Source organism: Arachis hypogaea, chromosome 19 (assembly GCF_003086295.3).
Source record: "Arachis hypogaea cultivar Tifrunner chromosome 19, arahy.Tifrunner.gnm2.J5K5, whole genome shotgun sequence".
In the NCBI taxonomy this organism is placed as follows: domain Eukaryota; kingdom Viridiplantae; phylum Streptophyta; class Magnoliopsida; order Fabales; family Fabaceae; genus Arachis; species Arachis hypogaea.
In genome coordinates, this window is record NC_092054.1 from 112,932,345 (window position 1) to 112,943,126 (window position 10,782).

At 35.4% G+C, this 10,782-nt stretch overlaps 1 non-coding gene across 1 annotated transcript; it reads left to right on the plus strand.

Annotated features, from left to right (window-relative positions):
* The first annotated feature begins 8,980 nt into the window (after positions 1–8,980).
* LOC112780741 (small nucleolar RNA R71) lies at positions 8,981–9,088 on the plus strand. Its single transcript, XR_003191557.1, has one exon. It is a non-coding gene; the product is annotated as a small nucleolar RNA R71 (small nucleolar RNA).
* The last annotated feature ends 1,694 nt before the right edge of the window (positions 9,089–10,782 follow it).

Sequence of the window (10,782 nt, forward strand, 5' to 3'; positions counted from 1 at the left end):
CAAGAGAGAGGTATTTTAAACTTTCAAATAGAATAACCTTAAAAATTTTAACAGCTCTATCAAATAAAGCACAAAGTTCTCATTTTGATATTATTGTGACATTCTCCACCAATTTTCAAGTCATGAATGAACGAAGAGAACAGAGTTACATGGACTCCAACTCAATTTTTTCCCTTTTTTTTTTTAATTTTCTCCACTAAACCAAACAGTAAGAAATTTTGTTTTCCACCCATTCTGTCTTGTTATACTTTTTTCTACCTCATATTCCTCCAAAACAAATAATGTGCAAAAACAATGAGTAGAATAAATTAAAAAAATAATAAATATATTAAATTAAATTCATATTGAGAGAGAAAACACATTGAATCACCATTTAGTCCTACCTCAATTGAAAAAAGAGAGGATTCAACAAATCTAATACTAATATAGAGTGATAAATCTAAAAGAACACAAAAGAAGGGAAAGTCACAAGCTGCCCCCAACTTCCTACACCAAAAAAGTTGACTTGACATATATAGCACCTAGTAATAACACATAAAAAGCAAATTATACTTGGAAATAACAACTGCCCTCTCAATCACGTCAGTCATCACATCAACCATCACAACAAACAACCAAAACCTATAAAAAGTAGTCAACACATGATCTATAATGTAGGGTGAGAAAAACCTAAAATAAATAAGTTACCCCATTGTTTAACTAATATTTTATCTTACAAAAAGTATTTTTTAAAATTAAATAATAAGAGAGAGGTATTTTAAAATTTCAAATAGAATAAACTTAAAAATTTTAACAGCTCTATCAAATAAAGCACAAAGTTCTCATTTTGATATTGTTGTGACATTTTCCACCTATTTTCAAGTCATGAATGAATGAAGAAAAAAGAGTTACATGGACTCCAACTCATTTTTTTTCCTTTTTTTTATTTTCTCCCCTAAACCAAACAGCAAGAAATTTTGTTTTCCACCCATTCTGTCTTGTTACACTTTCTTCTACCTCATATTCCTCTAAAGCAAACAATGTGCAAAAACAATGAGTAGAATAAATTAAATAAACAATAAAAATATTAAATTAAATTCATATTGAGAGAGAAAACACATTGAGTCACCATTTAGTCCTACCTCAATTGAAAAAAGAGACATTTCAACAAATCTAATACTAATATAGAGTAATAAATTACCCTACAGCCCACCCATAGCAAACTGAATCCTTTTACCTCATAATAGACCTCTCACACATAGACTATTAACTTCTACCAAATCCATATAACAAGAGTACACAAGTCAATATAGGTATATAGAGTTATTGCATACGAAACAACACACTAAACTAAACCTAAGAATTAGATTCTAGAATTATTTAAAATGTAATTTTACATATATAAGAGTTAGAAAACAAAAAGAAGAGAAATCTTATTGGGAATACCAAATATCTTTCTCAATCACATCAATCATGATATCTAAGATAAGACACCTATAAAAAATAAAAAAGACATCACTCAGCATGGAAAATAAAATAAAAAATAAAATAGACAAAACAAAATAAGTATACTGCTATACTTTGGGAAAACCATTTTCTTGAAAAAATTGGAACACATTATAAACAAACCAAATCTCATAAAGCAGTAAACCATAATCACATGAGCATATCAAAAAGAAGAGAATAAAGAATTATATAAAATATACAAAGAGACAAGAAAAAAAAGACATCACTCAGCATGGAAAATAAAATAAAAAAATAAAACAGACAAAACAAAATAAGTATACTGCTATACTTTGGAAAAACCATTTTCTTGAAAAAATTGGAACACATTATAAACAAACCAAATCTCATAAAGCAGTAAACCATAATCACATGAGCATATCAAAAAGAAGAGAATAAAGAATTATATAAAATATACAAAGAGACAAGAAAAATCCTCTGATCTTGAAGTAACTGAATAAACTTTTCATTCATGTATTAGACCAAAGAGTAATATTAGACCCCCTAACCACAATAAACAAAAAAAAACACAGTATTAGTAATACAAAGCAATAGTTCAAATAATTAGGAAAAAAAACTAAAATCAACATAGAATTAATTATACTGACTGTGGAAAAAAAAGTAACATGAACATTCGAAATTGTATACCACTCAAATCAAGAACACATATAAAATTGGAACTAAAAGAAAACTCAATTCTTCACATATTCACTTGAATCAATAGCATATATAAAATTAGCACAGTTACACAGTAGCAGATTTATAATAAAATTCAACCATAATGAAACATAGTCAATTTTTTCCAACGACGCGAAATAGTGGAGACCAGAAAAAGAAAAAAAAACAACCACAAGAAAAAAACACTACAATCACAAAAATTTCGAAAGTAGAAAAAAGGCATGAACTTCATACTAATAGTAACACCAAAAACACGAATAAGAAAATCAATTGAAATTAAAATACAAACAAAGTCTGGAAACTCCAACAATCATCAAGACACAATGTGTTTGAATAGTGAGCAAGAATAACACAAGATTCTTTCATTGTATCAAAGTTTGAATAATTTTCCTAAAAATAGATACGAAGAAAAATTATTTAACTTAAGGTGGTGCTAGAAAATATTTTTCTCCGAACCCAGCATCTAATGGATGTCCACCCAATACTTACCACCAATAGAGATTTTGATGACCCATTCAAAATGAAGTTCCTTAGTAACCCACGTAAGCCATACACAATTTCTATAACCAACAACTATAAATATCAATTTTCTACCCAAAAATATCAGTAATCTACCCAAAATTATCAAAGAACATATGGAAAATATGTCACCTTAACCATTTGAGACAACACTACAACCGCGACGATTTGGACCAAAGCAGATGACAGAGACACAAGAGAGAGTATAACAGCCAAGAGAGGAATTCTCTGAGAAGGTGAGCAAGGTTGTAGGCAGTGCAGCGAATCTGTTCGTCCACAAAACAACTCAGTCACAACCAAAAACAAAGACACCAAAATATATACATTAGCATAAAAACACCATACATGATGAAAATGGTAGGCTAACACCATTGACCTTCAAATAATTTTTCTTATCATATCCTTGGTCAACCTCCCAATCCACCAATCAAAGTATTAAAAGATATAAAACACTTAACTGATATAAAATAATAAATAATAAAAAACAAACTCACAAAAATTCCAAAGAAGTAAAGTAAACACAATTAGACAGTAATAAATTCAAAATAAAATTCAAATAATTCCTTGCAAGACCCATTCTTTCGGCTACCCAAAACTATCCAAGCGGAAAGAACCAAATACCCACTAAAAAAATAAAAACCACAATCCTAAAAAAAGGAAACCACAGGAGTAACAATTAATGGTCATCTTCATAATCAACAATATAACCAATATAAACATTGAAAAATTGGTGCACGAAATTGTGATGCATATCCATGGCTTCAAAGGCCTGGTGCTCTGATCTAGTTTTATTGTCTGTCACAACTTCGATACAACTAACCAGCAAGTGCACTGGGTTGTCCAAGTAATACCTTACGTGAGTAAGGGTCGAATCCCACGGAGATTGTTGGTATGAAGCAAGCTATGGTCACCTTGTAAATCTCAGTCAGGCAAATATAAAGTGATAATGGTGTTTTCGAATAATAAATAATAGAATAGGGATAGAGATACTTATGTAAATCATTGGTAGGAATTTCAGATAAGCGAATGGAGATGCTTTTCGTTCCTCTGAACCTCTGCTTTCCTGATATCTTCATCCAATCAGTCTTACTCCTTTCCATGGCTGGCTTTATGTGATACATCACCACTGTCAATGGCTACTTTCGGTCATCTCACGGGAAAATGATCCAATGCCCTGTCACGACACGGCTAATCGTCTGGAGGCATCACCCTTGTCAATGGCTTCATCTTATCCTCTCAGTGAATAATATGCTCACGCACCCTGTCACGGCGCGGCTATTCATCTGTCGGTTCTCGATCATGCCGGAATAGGATTTACTATCCTTTTGCGTCTGTCACTAACGCCCTGCAATCGCGAGTTCGGAGCTCGTCACAGTCATTCAATCATTGAATCCTACTTGGAATACCACAGACAAGGTTTAGACCTTCCGGATTCTCTTGAATGCCGCCATCATTCTAGCTTACGCCACGAAGATTCTGGTTAAGAGATCTAAGAGATATTCATTCTAGCTTATTTCATGTAGAACGGAAGTGTTTGTCAGGCACGCGTTCATAAGGGAGAAGGATGATGAGCGTCACACATAATCATCACCTTCATCACGTTCTTGGGTGCGAATGGATATCTTAGAAGAGAAATAAGAAGAATTGAATAGAAAACAGTAGTACTTTGCATTAATCTTTGAGGAACAGCAGAGCTCCACACCTTAATCTATGGAGTGTAGAAACTCTACCGTTAAAAATACATAAGTGAAGGTCCAGGCATGGCCGAGATGGCCAGCCCCCAAAACGTGATCAAAGGATCATAAGGTAATCCAAAAATCCTAATACAATAGTAAGAGGTCCTATTTATAATAAACTAGCTACTAGGGTTTATATGAGTAAGTATTTGATGTATAAATCCACTTCTGGGGCCCACTTGGTGTGTGTTTGGGCTGAGCTTAAGTGTTGCACGTGCAGAGGTCATTTGTGGAGTTGAACGCCAGTTTTTGTGCGAGTTTGGGCGTTCAACTCTGGTTTTGGATCCTTTTCTGGCGCTGGACGCCAGATTTGGGTAGAAAGCTGGCGTTGAACGCCAGTTTACGTCATCAATTCTTGGCCAAAGTATGAACTATTATATATTGCTGGAAAGCCCTGGATGTCTACTTTCCAACGCAATTGGAAGCGCGCCATTTCGAGTTCTGTAGCTCCAGAAAATCCACTTTGAGTGCAGGGAGGTCAGAATCCAACAGCATCAGCAGTCCTTTTTCAACCTCTGAATCTGATTTCTGCTCAAGTCCCTCAATTTCAGCCAGAAAATACCTGAAATCATAGAAAAACACACAAACTCATAGTAAAGTCCAGAAATGTGAATTTAACACAAAATCTATTAAAAACATCCCTAAAAGTAACCAGATTCTACTAAAAACATACTAAAAACAATGCCAAAAAGCGTATAAATTATCCGCTCATCACAACACCAAACTTAAATTGTTGCTTGTCCCCAAGCAACTGAAAATCAAGTAGGATAAAAAGAATAGAATATACTATAAATTTCAAACTATCAATGAAACATAGCTCCAATCATATGAGCGGGACTTATAGCTTTTTGCCTCTTGAATAGTTTTGGCATCTCACTTTATCCATTGAGGTTCAGAATGATTGGCATCTATAGGAACTTCAGATTTCGAATAGTGTTATTGACTCTCTTAGTTCAGCATGATGATTCTTGAACACAGCTTCTTTATGAGTCTTGGCCGTGGCCCTAAGCATTTTGTTTTCCAGTATTACCACCGGATACATAATTGCCACAGACACATAATTGGGTGAACCTTTTCAGATTGTGACTCAGCTTTGCTAAAGTCCCCAATTAGAGGTGTCCAGGGTTCTTAAGCACACTCTTTTTTTTTTTTTTGGACCTTGACTTTAACCGCTCAGTCTCAAGTTTTCACTTGACACCTACACGCCACAAGCACATGGTTAGGGACAGCTTGGTTTAGCCGCTTAGACCAGGATTTTATTCCTTTAGGCCCTCCTATCCACTGATGCTCAAAGCCTTGGGATCCTTTTTATTTCCCTTGCCTTTTGGTTTTAAGGGTTATTGGCTTTTTGCTCTTGCCTCTTGGTTTTAAGAGCTTTTGGCTTTTTCTGCTTGCTTTTCTTTCTATAAATTTTTTTTTTCGCCTATTTCTTTTTTTTTTTCTGCAAGCTTTGTTCTTTGCTGCTTTTTCTTACTTCAAGAATCATTTTTATGATTTTTCAGATTATCAAATAACATGTCTCCTAGTCATCATTCTTTCAAGAGCCAACATATTTAACATTCTTAAACAACAACTTCAAAAGACATATGCACTGTTCAAGCATACATTCAGAAAACAAGAAGCATTGTCACCACATCAATATAATTAAACTAAGTTCAAGGATAAATTCGAAACTCATGTACTTCTTGTTCTTTTGAATTAAAACATTTTTTATTTAAGAGAGGTGATGGATTCATAGGACATTTATAACTTTAAGACAAAGTTACTAACTACTAATGATCATGTAATGAAGACACAAACATAGATAAGCACATAACATAGAAAACGAAAAAACAGAGAAAGTAAGAACAAGGAATGAGTCCACCTTAGTGATGTCCTTGAGCTCTTCTATGTCTCTTCCTTGTCTTTACTGCTCCTCCTTCATTGCTTTTAGATCTTCTCTGATTTCATGAAGGATGATGGAGTGCTCTTGATGTTCCACCCTTAGTTGCTTCCAATAATTGTGTAGAAGAAAATGTATCCCCTGAGGTATCTCAGGGATCTCTTGATTTTCAGTCAAATGTTCTACCACTGAGCTATAGACCCTTGATGGAAGCTTTTGTCTTCCCTTTCCTCTTTCTAGAGGCTTCTCTGGCCTTAGGTGCCATCAATGGTTATGGAAAAAAAACAAAAAAGCTATGCTTTTACCACACCAAACTTAGAATGTTGCTCGCCCTCGAGCAAAAGAAGAAAGAATAGAAGAATAAGAAGAAGATATGGAGGAGATGGATGGGAGTGTGTATTCGGCCATATGGGTGGGATTGGGTGGGAGAGAGATGTTGAATTTTTGAAGGTAGTGGGTGTATGGATGTGAGTGGTAAATGGAAAAAAAAGAAGGGATGATCATGAATGGAAAGAGAGATGATGAGGTAGGTGGGGATCCTGTGGGGTCCACAGATCCTGAGGTGTCAAGGCATTTACATCCCTGCACCAATTTAGGCATGTAAAATGCCCTTGCACACAACTCTGGGCGTTCAGCGCTAGGTTGGTGCCCATTTTGGGCGTTCAACGCCCATTTGCTGTCATTTCTGGCGTTGAACGCCAGAACCATGCTTGTTCTGGGCGTTCAGCGCCAGGATGCTCCCATTCTGGGCGTTCAGCGCCAGAACTATGCTCTGTTCTGGCGTTTGAACGCCAGACAGATGCTCCTCCAGGGTGTGATTTTTCTTCTGCTGTTTTTGATTCCGTTTTCAATTTTTATATTTATTTTGTGACTCCACATGATCATGAACCTAAGAAAACATGAAAAACAATAAAAATAAGAATTAGATAAACATTGGGTTGCCTCCCAACAAGCGCTTCTTTAATGTCAATAGCTTGACAGTGAGCTCTCATGGAGCCTCACAGATGTGCAGAGCTTTGTTGAGACTCTCCAACACCAAACTTAGAGTTTGGATATGGGAGTTCAACACCAAACTTAGAGTTTGGTTGTGGCCTCCCAACACCAAACTTAGAGTTTGACTCTGGGGGCTCTGGTTGACTCTGCTTTGAGAGAAGCTTTTTCTGCTTCCTCTCCATGGTTGTAGAGGGAGATCCTTGAGTTTTAAACACAAGGGAGTTCTCATTCTATTGAAGGACTATTTCACCTCTGTCAACATCAATCACAGCTCTTGCTGTGGCCAGGAAAGGTCTTCCTAGGATGATGGATTCATCCTCTTCCTTTCCAGTATCCAGAACTATGAAATCAGCAGGGATGTAAAGGCCCTCAACCTTTACTAATACATCCTCTACTTGTCCATAAGCCTGTTTTCTTGCTGTCTGCCATCTCTAGTGAGATTTTAGCAGCTTGCACCCCATAGATTCCCAGTTTCTCTATTACAGAGAGGGGCATGAGGTTTATTCCTGAACCAAGGTCACACAGAGCCTTAAAGATCATGGTGCCTATGGTACAGGGTATTATGAACTTTCCAGGATCCTGTCTCTTCTGAGGTAATATCAGTTGATCCAGATCACTTAGTTCATTGATGAACAAGGGAGGTTCAACTTCCCAAGTATCAATGCCAAATAATTTGGCATTCAGCTTCATGATTGCACCAAGAAACTTGGCAGTTTGCTCTTCAGTGACATCCTCATTCTCTTCAGAAGAGGAATACTCATCAGAGCTCATGAAGGGCATAAGGAGGTTCAATGGAATCTCTATGGTCTCTAGATGAGCCTCAGAGTCCTTTTGTTCCTCAGAGGGAAGCTCCTTATTGATCACTGGACGTCCCAGGAGGTCTTCCTCCTTGGGATTCACGTCCTCTCCTCTCCTCACAGGTTCGGCCATGGCGTTTATGTCAATGGCCTTGCACTCTCCTTTTGGGTTCTCTTCTGTATTGCTTGGGAGAGTACTAGGAGGGATTTCAGTGATCCTTTTACTCAGCTGGCCCACTTGTGCTTCCAGATTTCTAAGGGAAGACCTTGTTTCATTCATGAAACTTAAAGTGGCCTTAGATAGATCAGAGACTAAATTTGCTAAATTAGAAGCATTTTGTTCAGAGTTCTCTGTCTGTTGCTGAGTTGATGATGGGAAAGGCTTGCTATTGCTAAACCTGTTTCTTCCACCATTATTAAAGCCTTGTTGGGGCTTTTGATCCTTCCATGAGAAATTTGAATGATTTCTCCATGGTGAGTTATAGGTGTTTCCATAAGGTTCACCTAAGTAGTTCACCTCTGCTATTGCAGGGTTCTCAGGATCATAAGCTTCTTCTTCAGGAGAAGCCTCTTGAGTACTGTTGGATGCAGCTTGCATTCCATTCAGATTCTTGAGAAATTATATTGACTTGCTGAGTCAATATTTTGTTCTGAGCCAATATGGCATTCAGAGTATCAACTTCAAGAACTCCCTTCTTCATAGGCGTCCCATTACTCACAGGATTCCTTTCAGAAGTGTACATGAACTGGTTATTAGCAACCATGTCAATGAGTTCTTGAGCTTCTGCAGGCGTTTTCTTTAGGTGAATGGATCCACCTGCAGAAGTGTCCAGTGACATCTTTGATAGCTCAGATAAACCATCATAGAATATATCCAGGATGGTCCATTCTGAAAGCATGTCAGAAGGACACTTTTTGGTCAACTGTTTGTATCTTTCCCAAGCTTCATAGAGGGATTCACCTTCTTTCTGTCTGAAGGTTTGAACATCAGCTCTAAGCTTGCTCAGCTTTTGAGGAGGAAAGTACTTGGCTAAGAAAGCCGTGACCAGCTTATCCCAAGAGTTCAGGCTGTCTTTGGGTTGAGAATCCAACCATAATCTAGCTCTGTCTCTTACAGCAAAAGGGAAAAGCATGAGCCGGTAGACTTCAGGATCTACTCCATTAGTCTTAACAGTATCACATATCTGCAAGAATTCAGTTAAGAACTGAAAAGGATCTTTAGATGGAAGTCCATGAAACTTGCAGTTCTGCTGCATCAGAGAAACTAATTGAGGTTTCAGCTCAAAATTGTTTGCTCCAATGGCAGGAATGGAGATGCTTCTTCCATGTAAATTGGAATTAGGTGCAGTAAAGTCACCAAGCATCTTCCTTACATTATTATTATTTTCGGCTGCCATCTCCTTTTCCTGTTCGAAAATTTCTGAAAGGTTATCTCTGGATTGTTGTATTTTAGCTTCTCTTAATTTTCTCTTCAGAGTCCTTTCAGGTTCTGGATCTGCTTCCACAAGAATGTTCTTATCCTTGCTCCTGCTCATATGACAAAGAAGAGGGCACAGAAAAATAATAATAATAATAGAGATCCTTTATACCACAGTATAGGGATCCTTGTGTGAGTAGAAGAAGAGGGGGAGACAAAGAATGTAATATAATGGAAGAAACATAACTGTGAGGATGGCAGAGATGTGAGATGAGATGTTAGGATATGAATGAATAAATAGAATAAGATGGGGGAGGGATAATTTTCGAAAATTATTTTGAAAAAGAGTTAGTGATTTTCGAAAATGGTTTTTGAAAATTGTTAGTATTTTTTTGAAATTTTTTTTTTAAAATTAAAAATAAAAATAATTAGTTAATTAAAAAGAAATTTTTTAAAAAAAAGGAAGATATTTTCGAAAATTAGAGAGAGAGAGTTAGTTAGGTAGTTTTGAAAAAGTTAAGAAACAAACACAAAGTTTGTTAGTTAGTTGAAACAAATTTTGAAAAGATAAGAAGTTAGGAAGTTAGAAAAGATATTTTGAAAAGATATTTTTTTTGAAAAAGATAAGATAAGTAGATATTTTTGAAAAGCTATGATAGAAATTAGTTTTTGAAAAAGATTTGATTTTTAAAAATCACAATTAATGACTTGATTCATAAGAAATCACAAGATATGATTCTAGAACTTAAAGTTTGAATCTTTCTTAACAAGCAAGTAACAAACTTCAAATTTTTGAATCAAAACATTAATTGTTTATGTTATTTTCGAAAATTTGGTATAAAAATAAGAAAAATATTTTTGAAAAATATTTTTTTAATTTTCGAAAATAACTAAGAATTTTGAAAAAGATTTGATTTTTGAAAAAGATTTTGAAAAAGATAAGATTTTCAAATTGAAAATTTGATTTGACTCATAAGAAACAATTTGATTTTAAAAACTTTTGAAAAAGTCAACTCTAATTTTCGAATTTGATGAGAGAAAAAGGGAAAGATATTTTTTTGATTTTTGAAATTTTTATGAAAACATGAAAATTATGCAATGCATGAAATTTTTAGATCAAAATAATGAATGCATGCAAGAATGCTATGAATGTCAAGATGAACACCAAGAACACCATGAATGTCAAGATGAACATCATAGACACAATTTTGAAAAAATTTTAATGCAAAGAAAACATGCAAGACACCAAACTTAGAATTCTTTAATGCTTACGCACTA